Source organism: Muscardinus avellanarius, assembly GCF_963383645.1.
Source record: "Muscardinus avellanarius genome assembly, chromosome: 1".
In the NCBI taxonomy this organism is placed as follows: Eukaryota; Metazoa; Chordata; class Mammalia; order Rodentia; family Gliridae; genus Muscardinus; species Muscardinus avellanarius.
Genome location: NC_137786.1, coordinates 104822721 through 104850058, shown reverse-complemented (window position 1 = coordinate 104850058; position 27338 = coordinate 104822721). Strand labels below are relative to the sequence as shown.

The 27338-nt window shown below is 44.8% G+C and overlaps 1 pseudogene across 1 annotated transcript; it reads right to left on the bottom strand.

The window, feature by feature from the left end:
• Nucleotides 1–6897: 6897 nt before the first annotated feature.
• LOC308277623 (vesicle transport through interaction with t-SNAREs homolog 1B-like) lies at nucleotides 6898–7903 on the bottom strand (annotated as a pseudogene). Its single transcript has 2 exons — nucleotides 7522–7903; nucleotides 6898–7223 (listed from the first exon to the last, which is right to left on the bottom strand). The product of its transcript is annotated as a vesicle transport through interaction with t-SNAREs homolog 1B-like (transcript).
• Nucleotides 7904–27338: the final 19435 nt, after the last annotated feature.

Sequence of the window (27338 nt, the reverse complement as noted above, 5' to 3'; positions counted from 1 at the left end):
TGGAATAGTCTTGTGTGGTTATTATGGGACACTGCTACTGGGAAGGCACCTCTCCCCCTCTCCTCCTTTCCCTTCCTTTTAGATTGCTATTGTCTCTTCTTGAATGCCTCTCCCACTACTCTTGGCATAGGTAATTATTTGTTATTGGGTCTTAGCTTAGATATTAGTTCTTCAAAGCTGCTTTCCTTTAACCCTTTTCCAGTGGCAGGGTTGCTTGCCCAGACTCTACTCTCTTTTCATTTTTACTGACATTATTCAGATTTTGTTGGTGGTGGAGTCATTCCCAGAAAATTCTACATTTCCCTCCTTCCTTGCAGCTGGAGATATCTATATAACATAGCTCCAGACAATGAACAGAAATTGTTAGCTTGTACTTCTGGAAAATGTCCCTATGAGGGAGACCAGTTCCATAGGCAAGCTAGCTCAGTTTGCCTCATCTTCCTTGATGGATGGAGCTCTGGTTGCCCTCTTGTGGGCATGGGGTCAAGGGCCACAGCTTAACAACGGCTGATTGGAAAGTTAGAGGGAATTTGGGGCCTTGATGACACTGAAGAGCTTATGTAACAGCCCCATTCTCTTCACCTCCAGACTTCTTATCCTCCAAGGGGAAGAAACAGACTCCAAATTGTGTGTGTGTGTGTGTGTGTGTGTGTGTGTGTGTGTGTGTGTGTTACTGGGCGATGAATCCGAGGTGCTCTACCTCTGAGATATACCCACAGCTCTTTTCACTTTAATTTTTTATTTTATTTTTTGAGGATTTGGGGATGGAACCCAGGGGCCTCTGATCTCTGAGCTACACCCCCTGCCCTATTTTTTATTCTTTATTTTGAAACAGGGTCTCAGTAAGTTGCAGAGGGAGTCACTAAGTAGCTGACTCACTAAATAGTGAACCACGATCTCAGCCACCCAAATGCTGGGATTACAAGTGTGCACCACCATGCTTGGCTTTTTATTTTTTATTTTGAAAGAGGGTCTTTCTAAGTTACTGTGCACTGATCTCAAACCTGAGATCCTCTTGTCTCAGCCTCTCAATAATTGGGATGACAGGCATGCATCACCATGCCTGACTCAAACTCTAAATTATTCAAGCTACTATTTACCAGGTTTCTGTTACCTCCTGCTCAACACAATCTCCAACTGATAGTCTCTATCCAAATAAATAATTACTTACTTGATTTCTCTCTCAAAATATAATATCCTCTTCCTTTATAGCATACATACTTTGACAATAAATGGCTTCTCACTCATCTGTAAGCTCCATGACGTTTGGTACTTGGTCTCCTTTGCTCGCTGCTATATTCCCAGTATCTATAAAGCTAAAAAAAATAAAAATAAAAAACTATATTTTTACCCAGGTATATAGTGGCACATGCTTGTAATCCCAATTCTTGAGAATTGTAATCCTGGTACTTGGGAGACTGAGACAGGAGGATCACACAGGTTCAACAGCCTCAGCTACTTAGTGAGGCTCTCAGAAACTTAGTGAGACCCTGTTTCCAAATAAAATATAAAATAGGTCTGGGAGTGTATCCTGGAGGTAGAAAGCCCTTGGGTTCCATCCCCAGGACTACACACACACACACACACACACACACACACACACACACCAAAAAACCCTATATTTTTGTGGTTACAAATGAATTCCATGAGCAAGCATCCCACTAATAGCTGGTGCAGAGAGAGGGACAATCGTAAGATCAAATAAGTAGGCAGGCATCCTTAAAAGAAACCACATTAGTGTTGGAACCTTTGAAGAGACAAGGTAGAAAATAAGTAGAGAGCAACCAACGTTGTTTTTGCTAATTTTTGTTCCCTGGACTGAGTTTAGTGACAGCTTGTACTTACTGTCCCCTTTCCTGCCTGCCTCGGGGAGCTCTACCAGCCTTTGCAAAATATGTGAAGCAGTGGGAGCCCTGTCTGAATAGGAGAGAGAGAGAGAGTCAGACTTCACCAAAGGATGGTTTTGTGAAGGTTTCAACTAAGTGGAATGAAGCCTCTGTGGCAGCATGAGCAAAGTTAGAGATGCGGCTAAGCAGCCCGTCCACAGTCACAGAACAAGGAAGGCCCAGCTGGAGGCTCTTCATCCACTTACCCATCTCCTACACCACCTAGCTACAGAGCTGGACTCAGCACATGGAGCAGAAAGGATGGAGAGGAAGTGAGCTGCCCAGCTGCCCCCAAAACGTGCCATCTTGAGAGGCTGTCTCGTTGTGTAAGAAAACTATGAAATCCAGATGTCAATTTTTTGGATTTTCAACTTCCTATACATAGAAGTCACATTTTCCAGAGCATCCTAATCCTATTTAGTGCATGTGATGGCCAAATGTCATTAACAAAGACCAGGCATGAAAATACAGACAGTCATTGGGCTGAAGCTGGCTGAGCAGCTGCAGCAGCTCTGCGCTCTTAGAGTGGGAGTGCAATGGCAAAGGCCATTGCTGGGCTGCAGTCACGTGCCCTGCAGCCTCCGGGGACTGTCTGCAAATGTAAGCACAAATCTGGACTGACAGCAACATCACATTTAATCAAGGCCCAGTGTTCCATGAGCAGACACAGACCTGTTACAGAAAATGCCCAAATGATTCACTCAGAAAACAAATAGATGGTTATTTGCATTGGAACTTGAGCTAGCATATTACTCCTAGGTGCACAGAATACACCTGTAGTCTTTGTTCACATAGCACCACATCCTTCTATTTTAAAACATGGTTAGCCATGTCTAACAAAACTGACTGTTGTAGTTAATCAAGAGCGCATCATAGAATCACACAGCCTGGGCCTCAGGGTCTGCCTCTCACTTGACCCTAAGACCTTGGGAAATTTGCTTGTTTTCCCAGTCTATCTCTTTTGTAAAATGGGACAAAGGAAGTACTCATTTTTTTGTGTGTGTGGTACTGGGGATTGAACCCAGGGCATTCTACCTCTCTCTGAGCTATACCCCCACCCCTATTTTTTTATATTTATTTATTTATTTATTTGTTTATTTATTTATTTATTTTGTGGTACTGGGGTTCCTGGAAGCCCGTCTATCTCCAGGCTACACTCCCAGACCTATTTTATTTTTGGAAACAGGGTCTCCTAAGCCAGCGCGGCTGGCTTCGAACCTGCGCGATCCTCCTGTCTCTGCCTCCCAAGCGCGGGGATTACAAGCGTGCGCCACCACGCCCGGCTGCTTTTTTATTTTTTATAAGTGGAACATATTGAGAGTGGTGTACATTTACATTGTGCTTCATACCGTTCCCCCTCCATTTCCCCCCCCCACAATAGAGAGAGTCCAGGTTAATCATGTTGTATTTATGCTATTACACATATTCATATGTAGCTCCTCCATTGAACAACCTCATCTTTCTTCCTCTCCTATCTTTCCATTCAAGCTTTGCTGAGATTTCCCCTCCATCATCTGGAGTCCCTCTGGTATTACCACTACTCCCTAGCTTGAGCATATTAGAGAAAACATATGTCCCTTCTTTTTCTGTGCTTGACTAATCTCACTTAACATAATGCTCTCTAGTTCCTTCCATCTTCTTGCAAATGCTATTATTTTATTTTTCTTTATAGCTGAGTAGAATTCCATTGTGTGTATTTGCCATAATTTTGCAATCCACTCATCTGTTGATGGAGATCTAGGGTGGTTCCATATTTCGGCTATTACAAACTGTGCTGCTATGAAAATGGGTATGCATATGTTAACGTAGTTCTCTGATTTCAACCCTTTTGGAAAGATACCCAGGAGTGGTATAGCTAGATCAAATGGTGGATCTATTTCCAATTTTCTAAGGAATCTCCATACTGATCTCCATAGTGGCTGAACTACTTTGCACTCCCACCAACAGTGTAAAAGAGTTCTTCTTTCCCCACATCCTCACCAGCAATTGTTGTTGTTTGATTTCTTTATGTTTGCTACTCTGATTGGGGTTAGATGGAATCTCAGCGTAGTTTTGATTTGCATCTCCCTGATGGCTAGTGATGTTGAATATCTTTTTATGTATCTATTGGCCATTTGTATCTCTTCTTTTGTGAAATATCTATTCATTTCAGTTCCCCATTTCTTTATTGGGTTGTTTGTTTTGCTAGTGTAGAGTCTTTTGAGCTCTTTGTATATTCTAGATATTAGCCTCCTATCAGAGTGGTGGCTGGTAAAGATCTTCTCCCATTCTGTAGGCTTCCTCTTTAGGTTCTTGATGGTTTCCTTTGATGAGAAGAAACTTTTTAGTTTGAAGAGATCCCACTTGTTAATTCTTGCTTTAATTTCCTGCACTTTGGAAGTCTTATTGAGAAAGTTACTGCCTGTGCCTATATGTTGGAGTGTTGATCCTATGCCTTTCTCTAATAACTTCACAGTCTCTGGTCTAATTTCTAAGTCTTTGATCCATCTTGAGTTGATTCCTGTGCATTGTGAGAAGTAAGGATTCCGATCCAACTTTCTACAAATGGATAGCCAGTTCTCCCAGCACCATTTGTTGTAAAACCCAGCCCTATTTTTTATACTTTTTTTTGAGACAGGGTCTCACTAAGTTGCAGGGTGTCTCACTAAGTAGCTGAATCTAGCTGTGAACCTGCAATCCTTCCTGTCTCATCCTCCCAAGTCCTGGGATTGCAAATGTGCGCCACCACGCCCGGCTGAAAGTATTAATTTCATTGCATTACCACGAGGATTAAATGAGATAAACGTTTAGCTTGGTGCCTGACACATAGTAAGTGCTTAAGCAATACACAGTTGAGATTAAATATGCTAATCATTACAGATGCCTTTCCTTGCTGCTGAACAGCAGAGGATATAAAGAAGAACTGACACAAAAATGGAGACAGAGACAGGATTTGACCAAATTTAGCCCTTACAAGAAAATAAAGGAAGACAGGAGAGGAGGGTGTGTATTGATTAGTTATGATTTTCCACAAAAACAGAACCAGTCAGATGTAAGTAGGTAGATAAGAGGATGTTTATTTTGCTGGGTGGGGTGGCGCACACTTGTAATCCCCGTGCTTGGGAGGCGGAGACAGGAGGATTGCGCCACGCTGGCTTAAGAGACCCTGTTTCCAAATAAAAAATATAAAATAGGTCTGGGAGTGTAGCCCGGGGGCAGAAGGGCTTCAAGGAACCCCAGTACCACAAAAAAAGGAGGATGTTTATTTTGAGAATTGGCTCAAGTGATTATGGGTTGCATGACATCTCTCATAATCTGCAGTCTGGAAATGGGAAGACCTAGAAGCCCAGTGGTGTAATTCAATCTCAATCCAAAGGCCTAAGAACTGAGTGGGAGCCAATGGTCCCTGTCTGGGAGGAAGATCTGAGTTGGGGTTGGGTGGAGAGGGAAGGGAGGTGCTGCTGGTATAAGTCCTGGGTTTTGCAGGCCCAAGAACCAGAAGCTCTGATGTCTGTGGGAAGAAGACGATGGATGTCCCAACTCAAGAGAGAAAATTTTCCCTTCTTATACTTTCTGGTTCTATCTGTTGCTGCAGTGGGAAGGGCAGTCCGCCTTAGTGGACAGATTCAAACGCTCTTCTCTTCTGCAAACTCCTCCCAGACACATCCAGAAACATTTTTCCAGTTGTCTATGCATCCCTTAGCCCAGTCAATTTGACACAGGCCAAGTGTTGTGTGCAGGTATGTTCATATCAATTTGAATCTTACTATGATGTGTAACTATAATGCAACAATTAAGTATAAAAAAACAAGTCAATATGCAAAATTGACCATCATACAGAGAAAAACGAGGCAGCTAACAGTACAGTTCTGAAACATCAAATAAGAACAAAATATAAAAAGCCAAGGACCCCATCGTAAGAATATACTTCTACTCATAAACACAAGTTAATTTGTCAATACAGGGCAAAACATTTGAAGTTACTTAGCAGGACTCTGCACACATTTATTCATAAATAATGAGAAAAATTAAAAGGAGAATAATTAAAATGTCTACCAGAAGGGAGAAAGGGGGCCAGGTCGACACAGCTTTTGCTGAAATCTAGCAGCATGAATATTAAAACAGTAATGCTGACAGAACCAAAATTACTTTTTTTTTTGGTACTAGGGTTTGAACCCAGGAGTATTCTACATTCTATATCTGAGCTATATCCCAGACTCTTTTCATTTCTCATTTCCAAATAGACTCTTACTAAGTTGTTGACATTGGCCTCAAACTTATAATCCTCCTGTCTCAGCCTCCCAATACTAGCATTACAGGTATGCACCGTGATGTCTGGCTCAAAATTATCTTTTAAAATTATAAATCAGATTATGTTATGGCTCTGTTTCAGATGTTCCCTAAGGGGTCCCCTGTGAACTTAAAATAAAATCCAAGATGTGGAGGAAAATACATCAAGTGATGTATGCATGCACAGATGTATCACTTTGAATGCCACTATGATGTAGAATTATAATGCACTAGTAAATTATTAAAAACACTGAAAAATAAAGTCCAAACTCTCTGCCATGGCCTAAAAGGTCAGGACCTGGCCTCTGATAGCTTTTCTGGCCTCATCTGGCACCACCATCTTGCTCATGATTCCAGAGCAGGCCCAGCCCAGTCCCACTGCTGGGCTGTTCCCTCCACCCTGCACTCCAGCCTGCAAATCTGCATAGCTGGCTTCCCAGCATCAACCTTGAGCGAGGCCTCCCTGAGCCACCCAGTGCTTACTCTCCCACTCCTTCTCTGATCTCTCCCTCCCTCCCTCTTTCTTTCCTCCTTTTCTCCTTTCTCTCTTTCTTTGGAGGCATAACCAGCATTTATTGTGTTAGTATATCATACTGTGTTTTCTGCTGCCCTTCCTCATCCCACAGTCTGGCTACACAGTGCCTCCTCCAACTGCTAGCCCACAGCAGTAAAATGCTTATTCCGCAGCCTAACACCATTCATTCCCAGGGTTCTGGCTCACAAACCCTTCCCTACAGGAACATCAATGTTTGCAAAAGAATTTGTAATAAAAAAAAAGGCCTCCCAGAATGGCTGGCTCCATCCAGTAAGAAGATGATGGAACGCAGCAGCTTGTTGGTTGTCACTTTTCTGGATATTGAAGGGAGAATCTTTGGGCTTTTGCTCAGGTTTTCACTTGTGTTTGCCAGTCTGCCCTTGGTGCATCCCAACTGGTCTTGATGCTCCCCAGATCTTCTGTGATTTCTGAGCCAACGTGGTGAGTCACTTGGCCATCCAATGGGAATGCTCAATACTCTGGGTTGCCAGGTTCAGGCTTTCAGTACCTTTTAGGAGCCATGTCCATTGTGGCTATAGCTAGTTCATAGGCTCATTTTCTTTTTTTCCCTTTCTTTCTTTCTTTCTTTCTTTCTTTCTTTCTTTCTTTCTTTCTTTCTTTCCTTCCTTCCTTCCTTCCTACTTTCTTTCAGTACTGGGGACGGGAACCAGGGGCATTCTATCTCCAAGCTACACCCCCAGCCCTATTTTTTATTCTTTATTTTGAAACAGGGTCTCACTGAGTTGCAAAAGGCCTCACTAAGTAGCTGAGGCTGGCTGCAAACCCAGATCCTTCTGTCTCAGCCTTTCAAATGCTGATATTACAAGGTACGCCACCACGCCCGGCCATATGCTCATTTTCTAAGGCATATGCACCATACTTCAAGTCTCCTCGGCCCCAGGCACAGCTGTCCAAGGTGTGAGCTTCTCACTTCTCAGCGGAGTTTCCCAAGGTCCTTCCTGTAATATTGCATTTTAGACATCACCGGATTATGGAAAGACAGGGGCGCGTACCAGAGCTCTTCCTCCATTTCTGCTAGGGTTTATTTGCTTCCTGGTACTTTTCATCAAAATCTCTGATTAACTCTTTTTTCCCTTCGGTCCCCATGGTCCTCAACAGCCGCTCGGGCGCTCCTCGCAGATCTTTATGGAGGCCGTGGAAGATCTCCTGCAGCTTCTCGAAATGTCGAGGAGGCGGCAGCAAAGGTGGCCATGGAGCCCCGGGTCAGCCACACAGCCCCGAAGCCATCACCACCACTGCCCTATTGCTTTCTTTATTCTCTTGCTAGCACTTTAACACTGGGCAGAATCGCCTCATACATTTGTTTATGGAATTATCATTGACTCTCCCACAGGAAGGGAGCCTTTGCAGGAGAGGACTTGTTCACTAATGAAGCTCTGGGACCAGGGTGGCGCTGGCACATGGACGAGGGTTCTGAAAAAGTATGAGTGTGTACTTCACTCTCCTACGATCTCCACTGCCACCCTCACTTGGGGGAGCTTGTGATTCAGAGCTAGAAGAAGGAGTTGTCTGAAGTCAACCTGTCTTGTCTTTCATAGAGGCCTCATTAAAGTCCAGGAGCAGAAGCTGAGAGCCCAGGAGGGCCTTGGGGTGAGGACCTGACTTTGGGGAAGGGAAGGAGCAAGATGTCTCCCAGCAGCGGTAGATCTGCAGGTGGGGGAGTGAGAGGTTTGGAGATCCCTGGGGTCATGGAGGAATGTAGGGAACTGTGAGGTGGATGAAGGGAGAGAGCTTCATGGTGGGCTCAGGGAGGGAGCCAGGCCTGCGAGCCCAGTGCCTGGAGCCTCCAGGGCCCAGTGTACCTTGGGAAGGCTCATGTAGCAGTCCCCTAAGTCAACCACAGGGTGTCCCCAATGTCTGGGCTCCCTGGGAATCCTGGAGGGTAGGGGAGTTGGAGATTGAGTTTCTTGAAAGCCTGATAGAATGGAGCTTACAGTTGGACTTTATTTGACTTTTTTTTTCTTTTTCTTTTTTTTTTTTCAGGTCTGAGGATGGAACCCAGGGGCATTCGACCTCTGAGCTACATACCTTGCCCTATTTTTTATTTTTTATTTTGAAACCAGGTCTCACTGAGTTGCAGTGGGCCTCACTAAGTAGCTGAGGCTGTCCACGAAACGCGATCCTCTGGTCTCAGCCTCCTGAAATGCTGGGATTACAACCATGCGCCACCATGCCCAGCTTGACTTTTTTTTTTTTTTTAAGTAATGATGTGCTTGTAATCCCGGTACTATGAAGACTAAGACAGGAGGATCACAGGTTTGCTGCCAGCCTCAGCAACTTAGTGAGACCTGCTATACTGGGTGCAAGTTTCATTTAGACCCAGAATGCCAGACCTTTCATACCATCTTCCCTAGGAATCTCAACACGATGTGTTGAGGTAAGTTCCCTTCTCTCCTCTCCATCTATATCTTTTATCTGTCAACATCTATCTATCTATTATCAGATTTAGGGCCCAGCTGGGTATGGTGGCACAGGCTTGTAATCCCAGCATTTGGGAGGCTGAAATAGGAGGATCTTGGTTCAAGGGCAGCCTCAGGTAATACTTAGTGAGGTCCTTTGAAACTTAGTGGGACCCTGTCTCAAAGTAAAGAATTAAAAAAAGGGGTAGGGATATAGCTGGGAGATAGAATGCCCCTGGGTTCCATCCCCAGTACCACACACACACACACGAAGGTAGGGCCCAAAGATGCTTGGCCACTATCTCCAGGTACATCTAGGGTGAGTGGCAGGCATGCTCTGTACTACCCAGAGGAGGCTCCACTTGGAGGTCTATCTTCTGGGACCCTCATTTTTACCCTCCCCCTCCCCGCTCCTGCTTGTGGGGTATGTGAAAAGCTCCCTGTCAAAGGCCAATCCTTGTCGGGCATGGTGGCGCATGCTTATAATCCCCGCGCTTGGGAGGCTGAGACAGGTTCGAAGCCAGCCTCAGCTACTTAGTGAGGCTTTCAGCAACTGAAAGAGACCCTGTTTCCAAATAAAATATAAAATAGGTCTGGGAGTAGAGCCTGGAGGTAGAAAGCCCCTGGGTTCCACCCTCAGTACCACCAAAAAAAAAAAAAAAAAAAAAAAAAAGGTCAATCCTCAAATTCTTTCAGCCTCAGCTTTGTCCTGCAGCCAGACACAAGCAGGGCCACCTGCCTGTCAGTGGAAGAGAGCCACAGCCCTGCTCCAGGAAGAGCCAGGTGTGCTGTCCTGCAGCTCTGCAGGATGAGGAAAAGCGTATCACTCCCCTCCACAGTTTGGGCGGGGAAGTCTTCACCCTGAAGAGGTTAGACATGTCTGTCTCTCTCCCAACACCTACTGGAGGCTCCCAAGAAGACAGAGCCACTGCTTGACGGGATTCTTTTCTTGATACCCTTCTGTATGATGGTAAGGGTTGTTTCTTTGCCTCAAAGACATAAAGCTCTTTTCCTAGACCTAAGACAGGTAAAGTGGCCAAATGCCACACAGTACAAGAAACTGTTTGGTTGCTCCCTTCTGGCGAGAGCAGCAATCTATTTTGTAAGAGATCATTAGTGCTCAGGGTCTTCTCACCTGCCCACCTCCTTTTATGTGTCCCTAGTACATTCCTGTTACCCTGGGTTATTTCTGGGGTCGAGGAAAGGACAGGGAAAATGAGTTCATCTGGGAGTAATTGAGATTTGGTCATCCATTCTCGGCAAGTGAAGGTGGGATGGGGAGGAGGGTGAGGAACCGAGTTTATTTATTTATTTTTTTTTATTTTTTGGTGGTACTGGGGTTCCTGGAAGCCCTTCAACCTCCGAGCTACACTCCCAGACCTATTTTATATTTTTATTTGGAAACAGGGTCTTCTAAGCCAGCACGCGCGGCTGGCTTCAAACCTGCGCGATCCTCCTGTCTCTGCCTCCCAAGCGCGGGGATTACAAGTGTGAGCCACCATGCCCGGCTTAGGAACAGAGTTTAAAAAGAAGGGACTGGAGAAGACTGTGTTCTAGGCAAAGGAATGGCTCCAGTGGCGCGGGCCGAGGCCACAAAGGCAGGGAGGAACAAAGCCAAAGCCGCAGTCCCCTGAGCTCACAGCATACTCTTGGCTGGGGACATAATCTAAAAAAGCCGTGAGCTACAGTGAGGCCATGGTGTCCCGGGCTTTCCAGTGTGACCTGTCGCTCCCAGGCCAGACTCTCCAAGGCCACCCTCTACACGCCTCCCTCTCTGTGCCCACCTCCTCACAATGCCATGTCCACCCTTAGTTTCCATTCCTGAGACCAGGGCCTGCATGGGGAGAGGAAGGGGGTCTATCAGAGAGGGGCATTTGGCTGAGCTTCCAGGGCAGAGGGAACCTTAGAGTCAGGCACTTGGTATTTGAGATACTTGTGTGTTCACCCAGGCTGCTCAGATCTCCTCCCCCAAGGGGCTGAGGAAGGACGGGGTACAGTTGGCTGACAGCCCCCCTCCACCATGGCATTGGTGCTGCTGGGGCCTCGTTTTCTTCTAGAGCTGCTCCCAAATAATGATGGAACACACAAGGCCCCCGTGCCAGACTCCTCTAACTGGCCTGAGGTCTCTGTTGGCCTAGCTCAAACATTCTTAGAACTCACTGCAATTTGGGACTCTTTCCAACCAATCATTTTTTGTTTGTTTGTTTTGCACTGGTCCATTACTCAGATCCTGGACCAGAGTCAATTTTCAGATCTGGAACCTATTGATTGAAGAGGTGGGTGGGTGCTTGAGAGAAAGGGCTTGGTGGCACGGTGGCATATGTGCACTAGAACATCTGTGCAGGTCATTGTACACTAGGGAAAGAGGAATACTTAGATGTGTAAAAAACTCCTGGAGGTGGCATTGATGTCTTCTGACATTGATGCCCAGATACAGAAATCATGATTATGTCTCCCATTAGAGTGGGGGCTTGTAAGGCTCCATTTATTAAAGAAACCATGGCTAAAGTCTTGTCCATTGTAGGCCTACTGGATCTAAGACAATCAAGCGGTCACTTTCCCAGTCCTGAGTGAACGAGTGGGATTAACACATTTGGCAGGTGGCATAGCACCTGCATTGGGTCCTTGGCCTGTGGAGTAGAATCTGTGGTCACAGCAAAAGGTCAGCTGAAAACCTTTAAATCTATCCCCTCCTCCCGGCCAGGATCCCTTGAGGGATAGTGACAATATCACCATTAAAAACCTAAGGGGTCCAAGCTGATGGTCTCTCTCACATTGTCATTGGATTTGCCAGTTACATCAGATAGATCCTGGAGAATGACTGCAGTCACTGCAATCTCAGGCAGGGACTCAAGTGCTTCTGCAAGGGCAGAGAGAGAAGGCCTAGAGTGTGTAGAAAGTGTGTGACCACTGTGCTCTCTTACATTCTGATTAAAAAAGAGAACCTGAAATCCGGGCATGGTGGCCCACCCTTGTAATCCCAGTACTTGGGAGGCTGAAAAAGGAGGACTGAGGTTCACGGACAGCCTCAGCTACTTAGTGAGGCCCTCCACAACTTGGTGAGACCCAGTTTCAAAATAAAGAATGAGCTGGGCATGGGGGTGCACACTTGTAATCCCTGCACTTGGGAGGCTGAGACAGAAGGATCGCACAGGTTCAAAGCCAGCCACACTGGCTTAAGAGACCCTGTTTCCAATTTAAAAAAAAAAAAGATAAAATAAGTCTGGGAGTGTATCCCAGAGAAGGGTTTCCAGGAACCCTAGTACCACCTAAAAAAAAAAAAAAAAAAAAAAAAAAAAGAATGAAAAATAGGACTGGGGTATAGCTCAGAGGTAGAATACCCCTGGGTTCTATCCCCTTATCACACAAAAAAAGAAAAATTTGACTTAACCAAATTGGTGTTGTTGTATTCTCATATTAAAACTTGGAGGTAAGCCGGGTGTGGTGGCGCACGCTTGTAATCCCCACACTTGGGAGGCAGAGACAGGAAGATTGCACATGTTCGAAGCCAGCCGCGTGCGCTGGCTTAGGAGACCCTGTTTCCAAATGAAAATGTAAAAATAGGTCTGGGAGTATAGCCCGGAGGTAAAAGGGCTTCCAGGAACCCCAGTACCACCAAAAACAAACAAACAAACAAAAAAAAACTTGGAGGTAGAATGCCTCTGGGTTCAATACCCAGTACAAAAAAAAAAGAGTTTCCTTTGTCATAAAACTGACATTTACACTTTTGCCTTCATGCTATTTTAACTCTCCTGTTTTCTGTCACAATTCAGTTCAAAGACATATATGCTCCCTGGAAGTCCCACAAAACATCCCGCTGGTGCATTCTACTGAAGGCATTGAAGGCATTGTGCTGGTCAGACAGAATGAGCAAGAGCTGGTAGACAGGAAAGATTGTAAGATGGGTGCACCCTGCAGGGCAGGAGATGAATGTGATAAAGATTCAAGGAACACCACTGCTCAGGAGTGTGACAGAATATCCCATTGAAGGTAAAGACACAATGCTGCAGCCCCAGTGGAGGAGTCATGACGCAGCCCTGGGATCCTAGAGCCAGGCCATGCCATTCACAGCGGACAAGTATGTGCTGCTGGAGAAATTGCTTCTGATGACTACTGGGCCCTGGTTGAGACAGCTCACTTGGCCATGGGAACAAACTGATCGTATATCTGAAGCTGCCTAAGGTGTGCTAGATTCTGTTGGATTCAAGTCACAAAGCTGGCTGAGCCCAGCTGTAAGCTGGAAATGATACACTTGAGATCGAGGTGCATGAACAGGTAGTCTAGACCCTTGGATCACCTGGAACAGGGACACAAGTGGCCCTCCCTGAATTTATACCTGTGTCATGCTGGGGGCTCCTTAAGACCAGCTGAAGGAGGAGGAAGAAGCCAGCTTGGCTCATGAATGGGTTGGCTGGCTGTGACCTGACACAGCAGCCATACTATACCTACATCCCTGTCTTGAAACACAATGGTCAGAGTTGGGGAATCCACCCAAAAGATGGAGCTGGAAGTGACCTATTTTGTGTGTGATGGCGTGTGGTCTGAGATGAGAACATGTAGACAGTTATGAGCAGAGGTCAATGGCCTGTTCATCTGACTAGAGGCCGGGAAGGTCAGAGAGGAGGAGGTTTGAGGCAGAGACATGTGGATGGGCAGATAGGCATGCATAAAAAGTGAAGATATTTATTCATGTTTTAATGCCTATCAGACAGCATCTACCATGGATGAGGCACTGAGCGATCAAGTAGACAAAGTAGCCTACCGCTGATCTGTGTGTGATGGGCCTGGGCAGGGAAGAGCCTCGCAGCACAGCAGGAGGTCCATAGATGTATGGATCTAATGACATAGTCCTCCCCTCTCCCTGCCACTTATTATGGCTGATCTAGCTACTACTACTTTTGAATGTTCAACTGGGAAGCAACCAAGACCAATTCCATATCATATTGTGGGCTGAAATGTCTCTACCACCACCACCAAATTTATATGTTAAGATTTTAAAGCCCAGTGCCTCAGAATATGTTTAAAGAACAACTAGTGCACAGTTGTTGTACGACTCAGCACAGCATCTGACCAGGGGTCCTGCACAGCAAAGTTAGGGCAGATGTGGGTCCTTTAACATGGGACCCCCTCTTCAAAGAGGCAGCTTAAACCGGGCATGGTGGTACATGCCTATAATCCCAGTACTTAGGAGCCTAAGACAGGAGGATTGCAGGTTTGAGGCCAGCTTCAGCAATTTAGGGATTCCCTGGGCATGGTGGTATACCCTCGTAATCTCAGTACTTGGGGGGCTGAGAAAGGAGTATCTGGGTTCACAGCGATCCTCAGATACTTAATGAGGCCCTTTGCAGCTTAGTGAGACCCTGTTTCAAAATAAATAATATAATATAGGGACTTCTGGGAATATGGCAACAGAGAAAAGCGGGGCTTACCAGCCCCGCTAACAACCAATCTCTATTACTACAAAATCAGTGCCTTTCATAGTCAGAAAACACCATTCGCAGAGAAACAAAAAATGTAATTACAAGGGACAGAGAAAAAGAGGGCTGGAAAAACGAGACACCAGAAAGAAACCAGACCGCAGTGCTGCAGCCGGATCCGTGGTGCGGAGCGGCAGGCGCCATCTTTCCTTGCAGCACCAGGCCCCAGAGAGGAGGGGAACTCAGAACGGAGCTCAGAGCCACAGAGGAGATATGTTGGCCTCATGGCCAAGGACGCAGCAGCAGCACCTTACTGCCAACGGCAGCAGCGAGCTCACCGGATGGCACCAGACCAATGCACTCAACAGCCCACCAGGCTCCAGAGAGGAGCGTTGGACAGTGAGCCGAGGTGAGCTGCTGCGGAACAGCCCGGGGGGATTCGGCAGATTTTTCGGCGCAGGGAGCATCTAAAGCTCCCAGGGGCTGGGCTCAGCACACCCTGCAGGGACTCAGAGCAGAGCTCAAAATCAGAGAAGAAATACGCCAGCCTCACGGCCGAGGGCGTGGCAGCAGCACCATATTGCCACCGATGGCAACAACAGTGAATTCACCGAGTCCACTACAGCTCCATCAGTGCACTCAACAACAGTGAGTCAAATTGCGGCCCCTAGAGGAGAAATCCCAGTACTGCACTCTCAGGAACTTGACCCAGTGGGGGAGTGGCGGTGGCAGAGATATCACACCATAGGAGAATGCCCAACCTGGCACCCCCCATGGTCTAAAGCAGCCTCGTTTGACTCCCTGGGCCTGAGACTCTGCGATACAACCTAGTAAAGGAGTAGTGGGGACTGAGATACCACAGACTTGAGATCCAGAGCACCTGAAGTGAAGTCGTAGTGACCCAAGGGAAGAACCCAGAGAAGGCACAAACTTCCAAAATCATGGGAAAGAGGAATAACAATGGAGCAATGAATGCCACAACCCCACAACATCAGAACCCGATAAAACAGAAATTCAGAGATTTCTAGAAGATCAAATCAGGAAAATAACTGTAGAAATAATAGAGCTGTTTAGAAAAGAATTCAGAGAGAGTCAAAAAGAGATAAAGGATGCAATTAATGAAGTAAAGGCCTCAATTCAAACTACAAACAACCAATTAGACCACATGGAGAATAGAATCTCACTCTTAGAAGATGATCATTCTAATTTAGAAAAAAAAAATCCAACAGCAGGAATCTGACATTGAAGAAATATGGGCCCATTTTAAGAGAGCTAACCTAAGAATAATTGGAATAGAGGAGGGAAAAGAAGGTGAAACCAAAGGGATCAACAATCTCTTCAAGGGAGTAATAGCAGAAAATTTTCCAAACATAGAGCAAGAGGTCGATACACAGGTCCAGGAAACTTATAGAACTCCCTTTAGACAGGATCGGAGAAGAGGATCCCCACGCCACATAATTGTCAAAATGACCAATGTGGAAGCCAAGTAGAGAATCTTAAAGGCAACAAAAACAAAGGGCCAAGTGACATTCAGAGGCAAACCAATTAGAATCACTCCAGACTTCCCAAACCAAGTCATGAGAGCCAGAAGGGATTGGAGTAACATATTCCAAACTCTGAAAGAAAACAACTTCCAGCCAAAAATTTCCTACCCAGCAAAACTTTCTATCAAATTAGATGGAGAAATAAGAAGCTTCCATGACAAACAGAAACTGAAGGAATTTATGTCTTCAAAACCAGCGCTAGAGGCCGGGCGTGGTGGCGCATGCTTGTAATCCCCGCGCTTGGGAGGCAGACACAGGAGGATCGTGCAGGTTCGAAGCCAGCCGCGTGCGCTGGCTTAGGAGACCCTGTTTCCAAATAAAAATGTAAAAATAGGTCTGGGAGTGTAGCCCGGAGGTAGAAGGGCTTCCAGGAACCCCGGTACCACCAGAAAAAAAGAAAAAAAAAGAAAAAAAAAAAACCAGCGCTAGAGAAAATACTCAAAAGAGATTAACTACAAAGAAGAAATAGGTAACACAACACCAGAACCAGAGAAACAAGATTTTCCATCCAATAGACAACTAAGATTAGTTATCTGTGGAGATTCGTTATTTATGTTAGTCTGTTACCTATTTCTAAATTGTATTGTTTGCTTTTATTGTTGCTAATTTTTAGGATTTCTAGTTGGAATATTAATATACCTTCAGATATAACATTTGGAAATATTTTATCCCATTCTATCAGTAACTTTTAACTCTGTTTACATTGTCTTTGGATATACAATATTTTTTTATTTTTTAGGGAGTTTGTTTACCCTTTTGTTGCCTGTGCCATTGAAATCATATCCAAGAAATCACTGCCAATTTCAATGTTGTGAGGTTTAGTGACCCAGATTTTCTTCTAAAAGTTTATAGTCTTAAGATTTATATTCGGGTCTTTTATCTATTTTGAGTTAATATTTGTATATGGTGTTAGGTAAGGGTCCAATTTTACTTTTTCATGTAATTATTATTTTTCAACAATATTTAGTTAAAAGATTATTATTTCCTCCACCAAATGTTCGTGGAAACCTTGTCAAAAATAACTTGACAATATAGGGAAGAATTTATCTCTAGGCTTTTATTTAACTACAATGGTTTATATATCTGCCTTTAGAACAGTACTACACTGTTTCAATTATTGTAGCTTTATATGGTTTGAAATAAGAAAATATATATCTTCTAGCTTTGTTCTTTTTCAAGATCGTTTTGGGTATCTAGAGTCCATATTCTATATTAGGATAGATTTTTTTTTCCTGAAAAATAAATATATAAATATATGACAGTTTCACCTAAAAAAAAAGAAAAAAATATTCTCTGGTTTGAAAGAAAGCAAAAAGAAATATTGAAATGTTATCTTTAAGTCATCAAAATCTTGGTATCAGACAAATGAAACTGTTCTGTGAGATTATCATTGTTAATTTTGGATAAATTGCTATAATACTAGATGTCAACCACTAAGCCAAGCATGGGAAGGAGGGATAGGGAGGGAATGGGGTGGGGATCGGGTAGGGGCTAATTGGGCGATGTGTGCATGTATGTCTACAAAAGTTTTTTTTTTTTATCCCATTATGATATATGAATACAGTGCACCAATAAAAAAGGTAAAAAAATAAATAAAATAAAATAAAATTGGGGGAAAAAAGAATATAATATAGGGATATGGGTGTAGCTCAGAGGTAGAAGTCCCCTGGGTTCCATCCCCAGTATCACAAAATAAATAAATAAATAGATAAATAAATAAATAAAGTAAGTAATTAAGTAAGTAAAGCTAGGGGTGTAGCTCAGAGGTAGAATGCACTTGGGGTTCAACCCTTAAATCCTCAGGCTCTCTCTCTCCCTTTCTCTCTCTCTCTCTCTCTCTCTCTCTCTCACACACACACACACACACACACACACACACACACACACACACGGCAGTTTGGTGTAAATGAGGCTATTATAATGTGTTCCAATCCAGTGTGGCTGCCTCTTGTAAGAAGAGACTTGGACACAAAAGACATGTACAGAGGGGAGACAATGGGAAGACACAGGGAGAAGATGGCCACCTACAAGCCAAGGAGAGAGGCCCGTGGTAGGTTCTTCCTTCATGGCCTCAGAAGAAACCAACCCTGCTGGCACCTTTTTTCTTAGACTTTCAACCTTAAGAACTTTGAGACAAGCCGGGCGTGGTGGCACATGCTTGTAATCCTTACGTTTGGGAGGCTGAGACAGAAGGATCACGCAGGTTCGAAGCCAGCCTCAGCTACTTAGTGAGGCTCTCAGCAACTTAGTGAGACCCTGTTTCCAAATAAAAAATACAAAAAAAAAAAATAGGTCTGGGAGTATAGCCTGGAAGTAGAAAGCCTCTGGGTTCCACCCCCAGTACCACCAAAAAAAAAAAAAAAAAAAAAAAAAGAACTTTGAGACAATAAATTTCTGTTAAGCCACCCAGTCTGTGGTTGTTTTTTAGGTAGTGGGGATTGAACCCAGAGGTATTGTACCTCTGAACTACATCCCCAGCCTTTTTTATTTTGAGACAAGGTCTTGGTAAGCCAAGGCTGGCCTTGAACCTACGATCCTCCTGTCTCAGCCTTCCAAGTATTGGGATTACAGGTATGTGCCTCTGCACCTGGCAATCTGTGGTATTTTTACTATAGTAGCACTAAGAAACTAAGAGAGCTCACCACATGGCATTATTCCTACAGGAGACCAATGAGCTATTTGGTGGCATGTTGACTACACTGAGCTTTTTCTGTCTGGGAGGCACCATCAATTCGTGTTAGAGAGATAGAGATAGAGATTAGAGATAGAGGAGAGGAGAGATATTCAGGGTATGGGCTTGCTTTCGTGCTGACAGAGTATTAGCCAGTGCCAGAGGCTTAGAAAACAACTACTGTACAGTTGTTCTGCTCAACGTAGCATCTGACCAGGGACCCTGCATAGCAAAGATAGGGACCTTTAACATGGGACCTGCCAGTTGTATTCTATAGAACCACCCCCATCCAGGTGCGGTGAGCCTTGTGATGCTGAAATGACCTCCTAGAGGCACAGCTGAAGGATGGGTACCATACTTTAATATCTGCCACAGGCATTAAATCAGAGGTCTCAATACGTCACTGTGTTCTCAACAGGATTAATTCATTGGTCAGAGAACCAAGAAGTAGAAGCAGGAATAACCTCATTTACCATGGTTACTAATGATACACTGAGGGACTTTCTATTTCCTGTCCCCACAACTCTGGGCTCTGTCGGGTTGGAGGTCGTGATTCTCAAAGCAGGCATACTCTTGCCAAACAACACAGAAAAAGGCTCCATTGAAACTGGATGCTACCGGGTAACTTTGGGTTCTTCGTGTCTAAGGGCCGGTGGACAAAGAGTCACATCTTGGCAGAGGTAGTAGATGTTGATCAGCAAGGGGAGGTGGGCTGCTTGTACACAGGGAGTTATGGAGGTGTACCTGCGGAACTCAGGTTGCAGGTGTACAGCATGGTGCCCCAGCCCATGCTCAGCCCTGTCAGGAGGGTTTGAATGTCATTGCCAGGCAAACTACTGAGACCTCTGAAGGTGAGAACCAAGGACCAGGGAGATTTTCAGTGGCTAATGAGGAGAAGATAAGTACCAGCTGAGGCCCTGAGACCTATTGCGGCCATCGGGGCTGAAAACTGTTCTGGCTTCCTTCTAATTCTCACCTGAGAAGAGAAGAGAAACTCAGGAAGGCAAACTGTGGAGGAGCTGCTTCCTGAGTATGTATAGAAATAGCTTTGAGAGTCAGAGGGATGGGTTGAAGACATGGGGATGCACCACTCAGGTGTCCCTTCAAAAGCAAATCTTTTTATTTAGCTGACAGTCTCTAGCTGCAGCACATGTGTGTGTGTGTGTGTGTGTGTGTGTGTGTGTGTGTGTATGTGGCCTTGAACTACTAGGCAAGTGATCTACCACTGAGCTCCATCCTCAGTTCTTATTTTATTTTGAGTCAGGGTCTCACTGCCTCAGTTTCCTGAGTAGCTGGGATTATAGTGTGCCCCATCACGCCCAGCCAGTTGCAGCAGCTTCACGATCTAGCTCAGTGTTCATTCTAAGGCTGCACTCTTCCTGGGCTGCTCTCAGCTGAAAATGGAGCATGGCAGAAGTACTAGATCCAGTCCATTCTGGCCGCCATGAACCTCTGTATGGGAGAGCTTTGTTCAGGAGCCCCCAGGTGGGCTTGCCAGAAGGTTCTCAGAACTGCACTCTAAACAACGAGCAATCTTGGGTTCAGTCTTTGGACATTTCCATTCCTTTTTTTAACCAACTTCCTGGTGGATCTTGTGGAGTGTTGTGGCTTAAAATAATGGCAGGTCATCCAAATGAAAAACTCTTGTGCTTCAAAGGACACAATCATGAAAGGGAAAAGAATCCATAGAACAGGAGAAAATATTTGTGACTCATGTATCATCAGATAGGAACTTATATCCAGAGTACAAAAGGAACTCTTACAACTCAACAATGAAAGGACAAGCAACCCCCCAAAATAGGCAAAGCAACTGAATAGATATTTTTCCAAAGTAGATATACAAGTGTCCAATAAGCATTTGAAAAATGCTCATCACCCTTAGTCATCAGGGAAATGGAAATCAAAACCACAATGAGCTCCACTTCACACTCACTAGGAAGACTACAATAAAAAAGACAGACAATGCGAAGACTTATAGAATATCCGGAGACTTTGGAACTCTCATGTATTGCTGAAGAGAATGTAAATGGTACAGCTGTTTCAGGAAACAATTTGGCAGTTTCTGAAAATTTTAAACAGAGTGTTACTCTATGACCCAGCATTCCACTCCTAAATACACCCAAGAGAACTGAAAACACACGTTCACACAAGAACTTGTACATGAATATTCATGGCAGCATTATTCACAATAGCCCTAAATAGAAACGACCTAAAGGTTCATCAACTAAATAAATAAACAAAATACAGTGCATCCATACAATTAAATATTATTCATCCATAAAAAGGAATAAAGTACTGAAAGCCATGGTTGGATTTGGAGAACATTATGCTCCGTTAAAGAAATCAGAAATAAAAGGCCACATATTGTATGATTCCATTTTTATGAAATGTTCATAGAAAATAAATTGGTAGAAGGAAGGTAGATTAATAGTTACCAGGAGCTTCTGAGGAGAGATGACTGGGCAGTAATTGCTGATGGATATGGAATTTCTTTTTGAGGTGATAAAAATATAGTAGTGATTGTTGCACAACCTTGTAAATATACTAAAATCTACCAACCTGTACACTTTAAAGGGTAAATTTATGCTATGTGAATTTTGTTTCATAAAACTTTTATTAAAAGAAAAAACACAGAAATTATAAAAATTATATGTATGTAAACCCTGCTCTGTCTCCTAAATTCCAAATGGGAATATTCAACAGAGTACTTGAAATTTCCACTTGGATACATAACAGGCACCTAAAACTCAACATGTTCATTCTAAACCGAACTCTTTGCTCTCAGCATCCCCACTGCTCAGATTTCTTCCTCCTCTAGTTTCCTACCTCAGTACATGTCAACCTCATGTTTCTAGTTGCTCAGGCCAAAAAATTAAAATAAAAATATAAATGGAGCCATCCTTGACTCCTCTCCTTCTTCACGCCCTACAGCCAACCCACCAATGAGTCCTGTCCTTCCTGTGAGTGATTTGTAGAATCTGACCACTTCTCACCCACCACGCTGGTCCAAGCCACCATCACCTCTTGTCTGGATTATGGCAACAGTCTCTTCACTTGTCCCCTGCTTCTACCAAGGCCTTGTTGCGGGTTAAATTGTGTTCTCTAAAATTCATATGTAGCTCTAATCTGCTGCACCTCAGGATATGACTATATTTGGAGACCAGACCTTTAAAGAGGTGAGTAAGCTAAACTGAGGGACCTAAAGCAATCTGATTGGTGGCCTTATAAGAGAAGGAGATTTGTACACATAGAGAGACAGGAGGGATGTGCACACAGAGGAAAGCCCGTGCCAGAGCACACAAGAGCGCTGGGATGTAGCTCAGTGGGGAGTGCTTGCTTAGCATGTGCAAGGCCACAGTTTTGATTCCATAGCATTGCAAAAACAACAACAACAACAACAAAACCAGGGAAGAGGCTTCCGAAGAAACCAAATCTGTCGATACCTTGATCTTAGAGTTCTACCCTCCAGAACTGTGAAAATATAAATTTCTGTTTAAGCCCCCCAGCCTGTGGAATTTTATCATGGCAGCCTGATCAATCTAATCCCTCCAGCTCCAGCTACTTTTTTTTTTTTTTTTTTTTTGCAGTACTGGGGATAGAATCCAGGGGCATTCTACCCTCAGCCTTATTTCTCATTCTTTATTTTGAAACAGGGTGTCACTGAGTTCTTAAGGGCCTCACTAAGTCCTGCTGCTTTTCACGCAGCAGCCAGAGCAGTCTTTTGAAATCATATCGCCTCTCTGCTCAACCACCAAATCCCCCATCTGCTCCTTCTAACCTCATCCCCTGTGATGCAGGCCACAGGACTCTGGAGGATGTCATGAGCTTCTCACCCCTGTTCCTCTTCCCGCTTCCTGTGCCCCAGCCACGCTGACCTTTTGGAAATTCCACAGACATTACCCTCCCTTTCTGGCCTTAACACACACTGCCCATGCTGAAAACCCCTTTTTCCCACATCCGAGGCCCACTTCCTCACCCTCTGCCTGCCTCTCGAGCAGCACTCCCAAGGGGACTTCCCTAAAGCTCTGTTTAAATGGTCATACCTCTCCCTGGTTGAGTGTGTGTGTGTGTGTGTGTGTGTGTGTGTGTGTGTGTGTGTGTGTTTCTAGGGACAGAATCCAGGGGCATTCTGCTTCCAAGCTACACCCCGAGCCCTTTTAATTTTTTTATTTTGAAACAGGGTCTCACTAAGTTGCTGAAGCTGCCTGGAACCTGCAATCCTCCTGTCTCAGCCTCCTAATCACTGGGATTATAGGTTTGTGCCACCATGCCTGGCTTCCCCTGGTCACTTTCTATGGCAGGAAATACTGTTCCATTTTTCTTTTCTTTCTTTCTTTTTTTTTTTTTTTTTTTTTGGTGGTACTGGGATTCCTGGAAACCCTTCTACCTCCAGGCTACACTCCCAGACCTATTTTATACTTTTTATTTGGAAACAGGGTCTCTTAAGCCAGCAAGGCTGGCTTCGAACCTGCGCAATCCTCCTGTCTCCGCCTCCCAAGCGCGGGGATTACAAGCGTGCATTTTTTTTTAATAGGTATCATCCCTGGCACGTCGTTCTCGTGTGTTCCACTATCCCCTATGCTGTCTACACCCCACATATCCCCTGTGTCTCATTTCCCAACAGGAAAACCAACTCCATGAAGACAGAGACTTTGCTCATGCTCATGGCTGTATCCTTGTGCCTGGGATAGTTCCTGGTGTACAGAAGAGGATCAATAATGTTATTTTTTTAAACAAAGGGAATGGTAAAGACATTGAGTATATTTGGGTTACTTTTAAAACTGAGCACTTCTTTTTCTTTTTCTTTTCTTGCTTTTTTTTTTTTTTTTTTTTTTTTTTGTAGTGCTAGGGATTGAACCCAGGGGCATTCTACCTCTGAGCTAACACCCCCAGCCCGATTTTTTGATACTTTATTTTGAAACACATTCTCACTAAGTTGCGGAAGGCCTCACTAAGTAGCTGAAGCTGGCTGTGACTCTGGATCCTCCTGTCTCATCTTCCCATGTACTGGGATTAAAAGCATGAGCCATCACATCTGGCAAGAGTGAGCACTTATTTTCTTGCTATAAAGCTCAGGACCACATTTGGGTGCTTAGTATACCATGGAATTAATTAATTAATTAATTTACTTATTGACGCATAGTAGTCATACTCCTAGTGGGGTACAAGATGGCAGAGGCATACACGCTCATATCACTCCTTTAGCCCTTCCTCACTTCCCACTCCATTCCCTCCCTTCCCTCCTTCTCAGGTTTGGCTTAGTGGTTGACTTTGAACCAGGGACCTCATGCATAAGCTTCTACCTGTTTTTACTGGTTTGCCTTCCTTCCTCTTTGTTTCCATTTTTTAAAATTTTTATTGGTGCTTATAGTCATACATCTTAATGGGATAAAAGATGGTGGAGACATACATGCACACATCACCCAACTCTTTGTTTCCATTCTTTTTACTGAGGTATTCTGGATGTAATTTTTTGTGTTAAGTTTTGAAATGATATCGGTGTAAAGAAATAAACTTGAAAACAAATCTTAAAAGTGAATCTAGTTGCTGGGCGTGGTGGCGCACGCTTGTAATCCCCACGCTTGGGAGGTGGAGACAGGAGGATCGCGCAGGTTCGAAGCCAGCCGCGGTGGCTTAAGAGGCCCTGTTTCCAAATAAAATATAAAAAATAGGTCTGGGAGTGTAGCCCGGAGGATAAAGGGTTTCCGGGAACCCCAGTACCACAAAAAAAAAAGTGAATCTAGTTTCTGTCCTCCTGGGTGGCTGTTTGATCCCTGCCAGGGGGTGGGAGAAAGACACTGCTTGTTTCCAGCCCATCTTGCTGAGTGGACATAGGTTTCTCTCGTCTCAGGGGTACCTGGGGGAATTCTTCTGAAGATCTATAAATTCCCCCAGAGATCATCACCTCAGAAGAAGAAAAGATTCTCTCCATAAGAGAGAAGGGTCAAAGAGTATGGAAAAATAGTGCTTTGGGGGAGGCAAATGCATCTTCTTAGTCTATAATACGTTGGGCCAAAGTTAAAGGGAGCGCTTTAAAATTTGCCTGCCCTAAAGGGCACAAGGGCGGTTTTCTGGGTTAACTGCCTGAGTGCAGCAAACACAGAGACAGAGCCGCCATTGTCTGGCTGGCTGGGTCCCTAGAGAACGGCTCGGTCCTTGCTCTGCTCAGGGAGGAAAGCTCAGTAGGGCTGTAAAGCCACTTCACAGACAGGGGAACAGTGCCCCTCGGCGCCCTCAGGGGTCAGACCCTGCAGACTGGGCTGAGATCCCAGTTTTCAGTCTCTTTGCACACACAGTTGCTGCTCCAGGACTGCCAGGAAGAGAGCAAGAGTCACACGGGCCCAGAAGCAGCGCAGAGGCATCCTGTCCAGGAGGAGCTTGCCAAACCCAACCAGCCCCCGTGCCAAACAACTGTCATCGTTGGGTGCAGTGGTGCACACCTGCAATCCCAATACTTGGGGAGGCTGAGACGATAGTATTCCAGGTTGGAGGCTTTCCTCAGCAACTTAGCAAGACCCTGCTTAAAAATAAAGAATAGCCGGGCGTGGTGGCGCACACTTGTCATCCCTGCACTTGGGAGGCAGAGACAGGAGGATCGCGCAGGTTCGAAGCCAGCCTTGCTGGCTTAAGAGACCCTGTTTCCAAATAAAAAGTATAAAATAGGTCTGGGAGTGTAGCCCAGAGGTAGAAGGGTTTCCAGGAACCCCAGTACCACCAATAAAATAAAATAAAAAAAGAATAAAATAAAATAAAAATAAAGAATAAAAAAGGGCTGGGGGTGTGGCTTAGTGGTACAGTACCTGGGGTTGAGTCCCCAGTATTATACACACAAAAGAAAGAACTGTGTTGTGTCTGTTCACACACTATATTCCCGCCCTAAGGCTGGGTCAGAGTCAAGGTGAGGAGCCATGTGTTTTTCCATTACGATTTCTTGGCCTCAGACTCCAAGTGGCCTCAGATAATGTCACTTCTCTACTTTCTTTGCTTCTTTGTGTTTGATTGTCTGACATTTCCCCCCAGTTGCTGAGGAAAGTCTAGTTGATTCAGGAAAAAAGATCTAGGGTCTACAAGGCATAAATACAAGCTTAATTGTTCCAGAGCAGTGGCTTTCCAAGTTTCATGATCAGAATCACATACAAAGCAGTTCTCAAATGACCTGTTGAATGTCACCTGTTAAGGAACCCGCATCTTCAGTAACTGCCAGGTTGGATGTAGGCAGTCTGCAGACAACACTGAGAAATAAGTTTGATGGAGATGGCTAACAATACAGGCAGGTCTCAAGTTATGATGATTCTCCCTAGGACTTTGTGATTTGGGATGACATAAAAGCGATCTGCGTTCAATAGAAACTCTCTCTCTCTCTCTCTCTCTCTCTCTCTCTGTCTCTGTCTCTCGTGGTACTGGGGATTTTTGTGGTACTGAGAACCCAGGGACAGTCTCCCTCTGAGCCACACCCCAACCTTTTTAAAACAAATCTTCAATAGGGTTGCTGAAAGCTTGTTAAGTACCGAGGCTGTCCTTAAACTTGTGATCCTCCTCTCTCAGCTTCCCAAGTACTGGGACCACAGGGATGCGCCAGCATGCCCAGGTCAGTAGAAACTATTTCAAATTCTAATCTTCACCTGGGCGCAGTGGCATGCGCCTGTGATCTCAGTACTCAGTCTCTTAGTGAGAGCTTGTTTCAAAATAAAAACTAAAGAGCTGAGGGCATAGCTCAGCAGTAGAAAGTCCCGGGGTTCAATCCCTAGTACCCTCCCCTAAATTCTGATCTTTTCTTGGGCTGGCGATATGTAGTAGGATACTCTCTAAGGATGCTGGGAGCAGCAGGGAACCCGAGCTCCCCGGCAGCCATGGATTCACAAGATTCACAATTCAATGCATTTAACTTAAGATATTTTTCACTTACCTGCCCTCATAGGTAGAGAAGGATCTGGCCAGGTGTTTGGGTCTGGCCACACACTCACCGACTGTGAATTTGCACTCCCATGAGTGTTATATCCCACAGAGGAGTCCAAAACATAGCTAAATTTGGAACCTGCTGCTACGGAAATTATTTCATTCAGAAAAAAATAAGCCAAACGTGTGCTTTTGAGGTCTGCTGCACGGGCTGTCTCCACTGCCTGAAAATCATGGCACACCTTCCTGGCATAGAGACCTTGGAAGAAAACTTGCACGTTGGCCAGGAGCTGAGATCCTTAAACTGTAGAGACGGAAAGCACAACTCATGTATTAAAGCTGAAGTCTCATTCACACTAATGTAACCTTGTTTCCCAGTTCTCAAACACACATGGATATCATGGTGTAGGTCCAGGCCCAGGCCTGGACTAACCTACTGACCTGACCTCCCAACTCCGCTGTATACCCCACATCTCCTTTCTTTCTTTAGCAGACAAATGGCAGAAACCACTAGAAAGGCTAACATGGTCTGAGATTGGTGCAGGTCAGGCACCTTGCTAGACTTGCCACTGGCAACTTTTATACCCAACACTCAGAAAATTGTATAGGTTAGAGAGTCCACTTAACAAAAGAAGAGTCTAAGAATCTGTGCAGCAAAGCAGCCTGCCTGGGGACCCACAGCCAGCAGGAAACCGGGAGC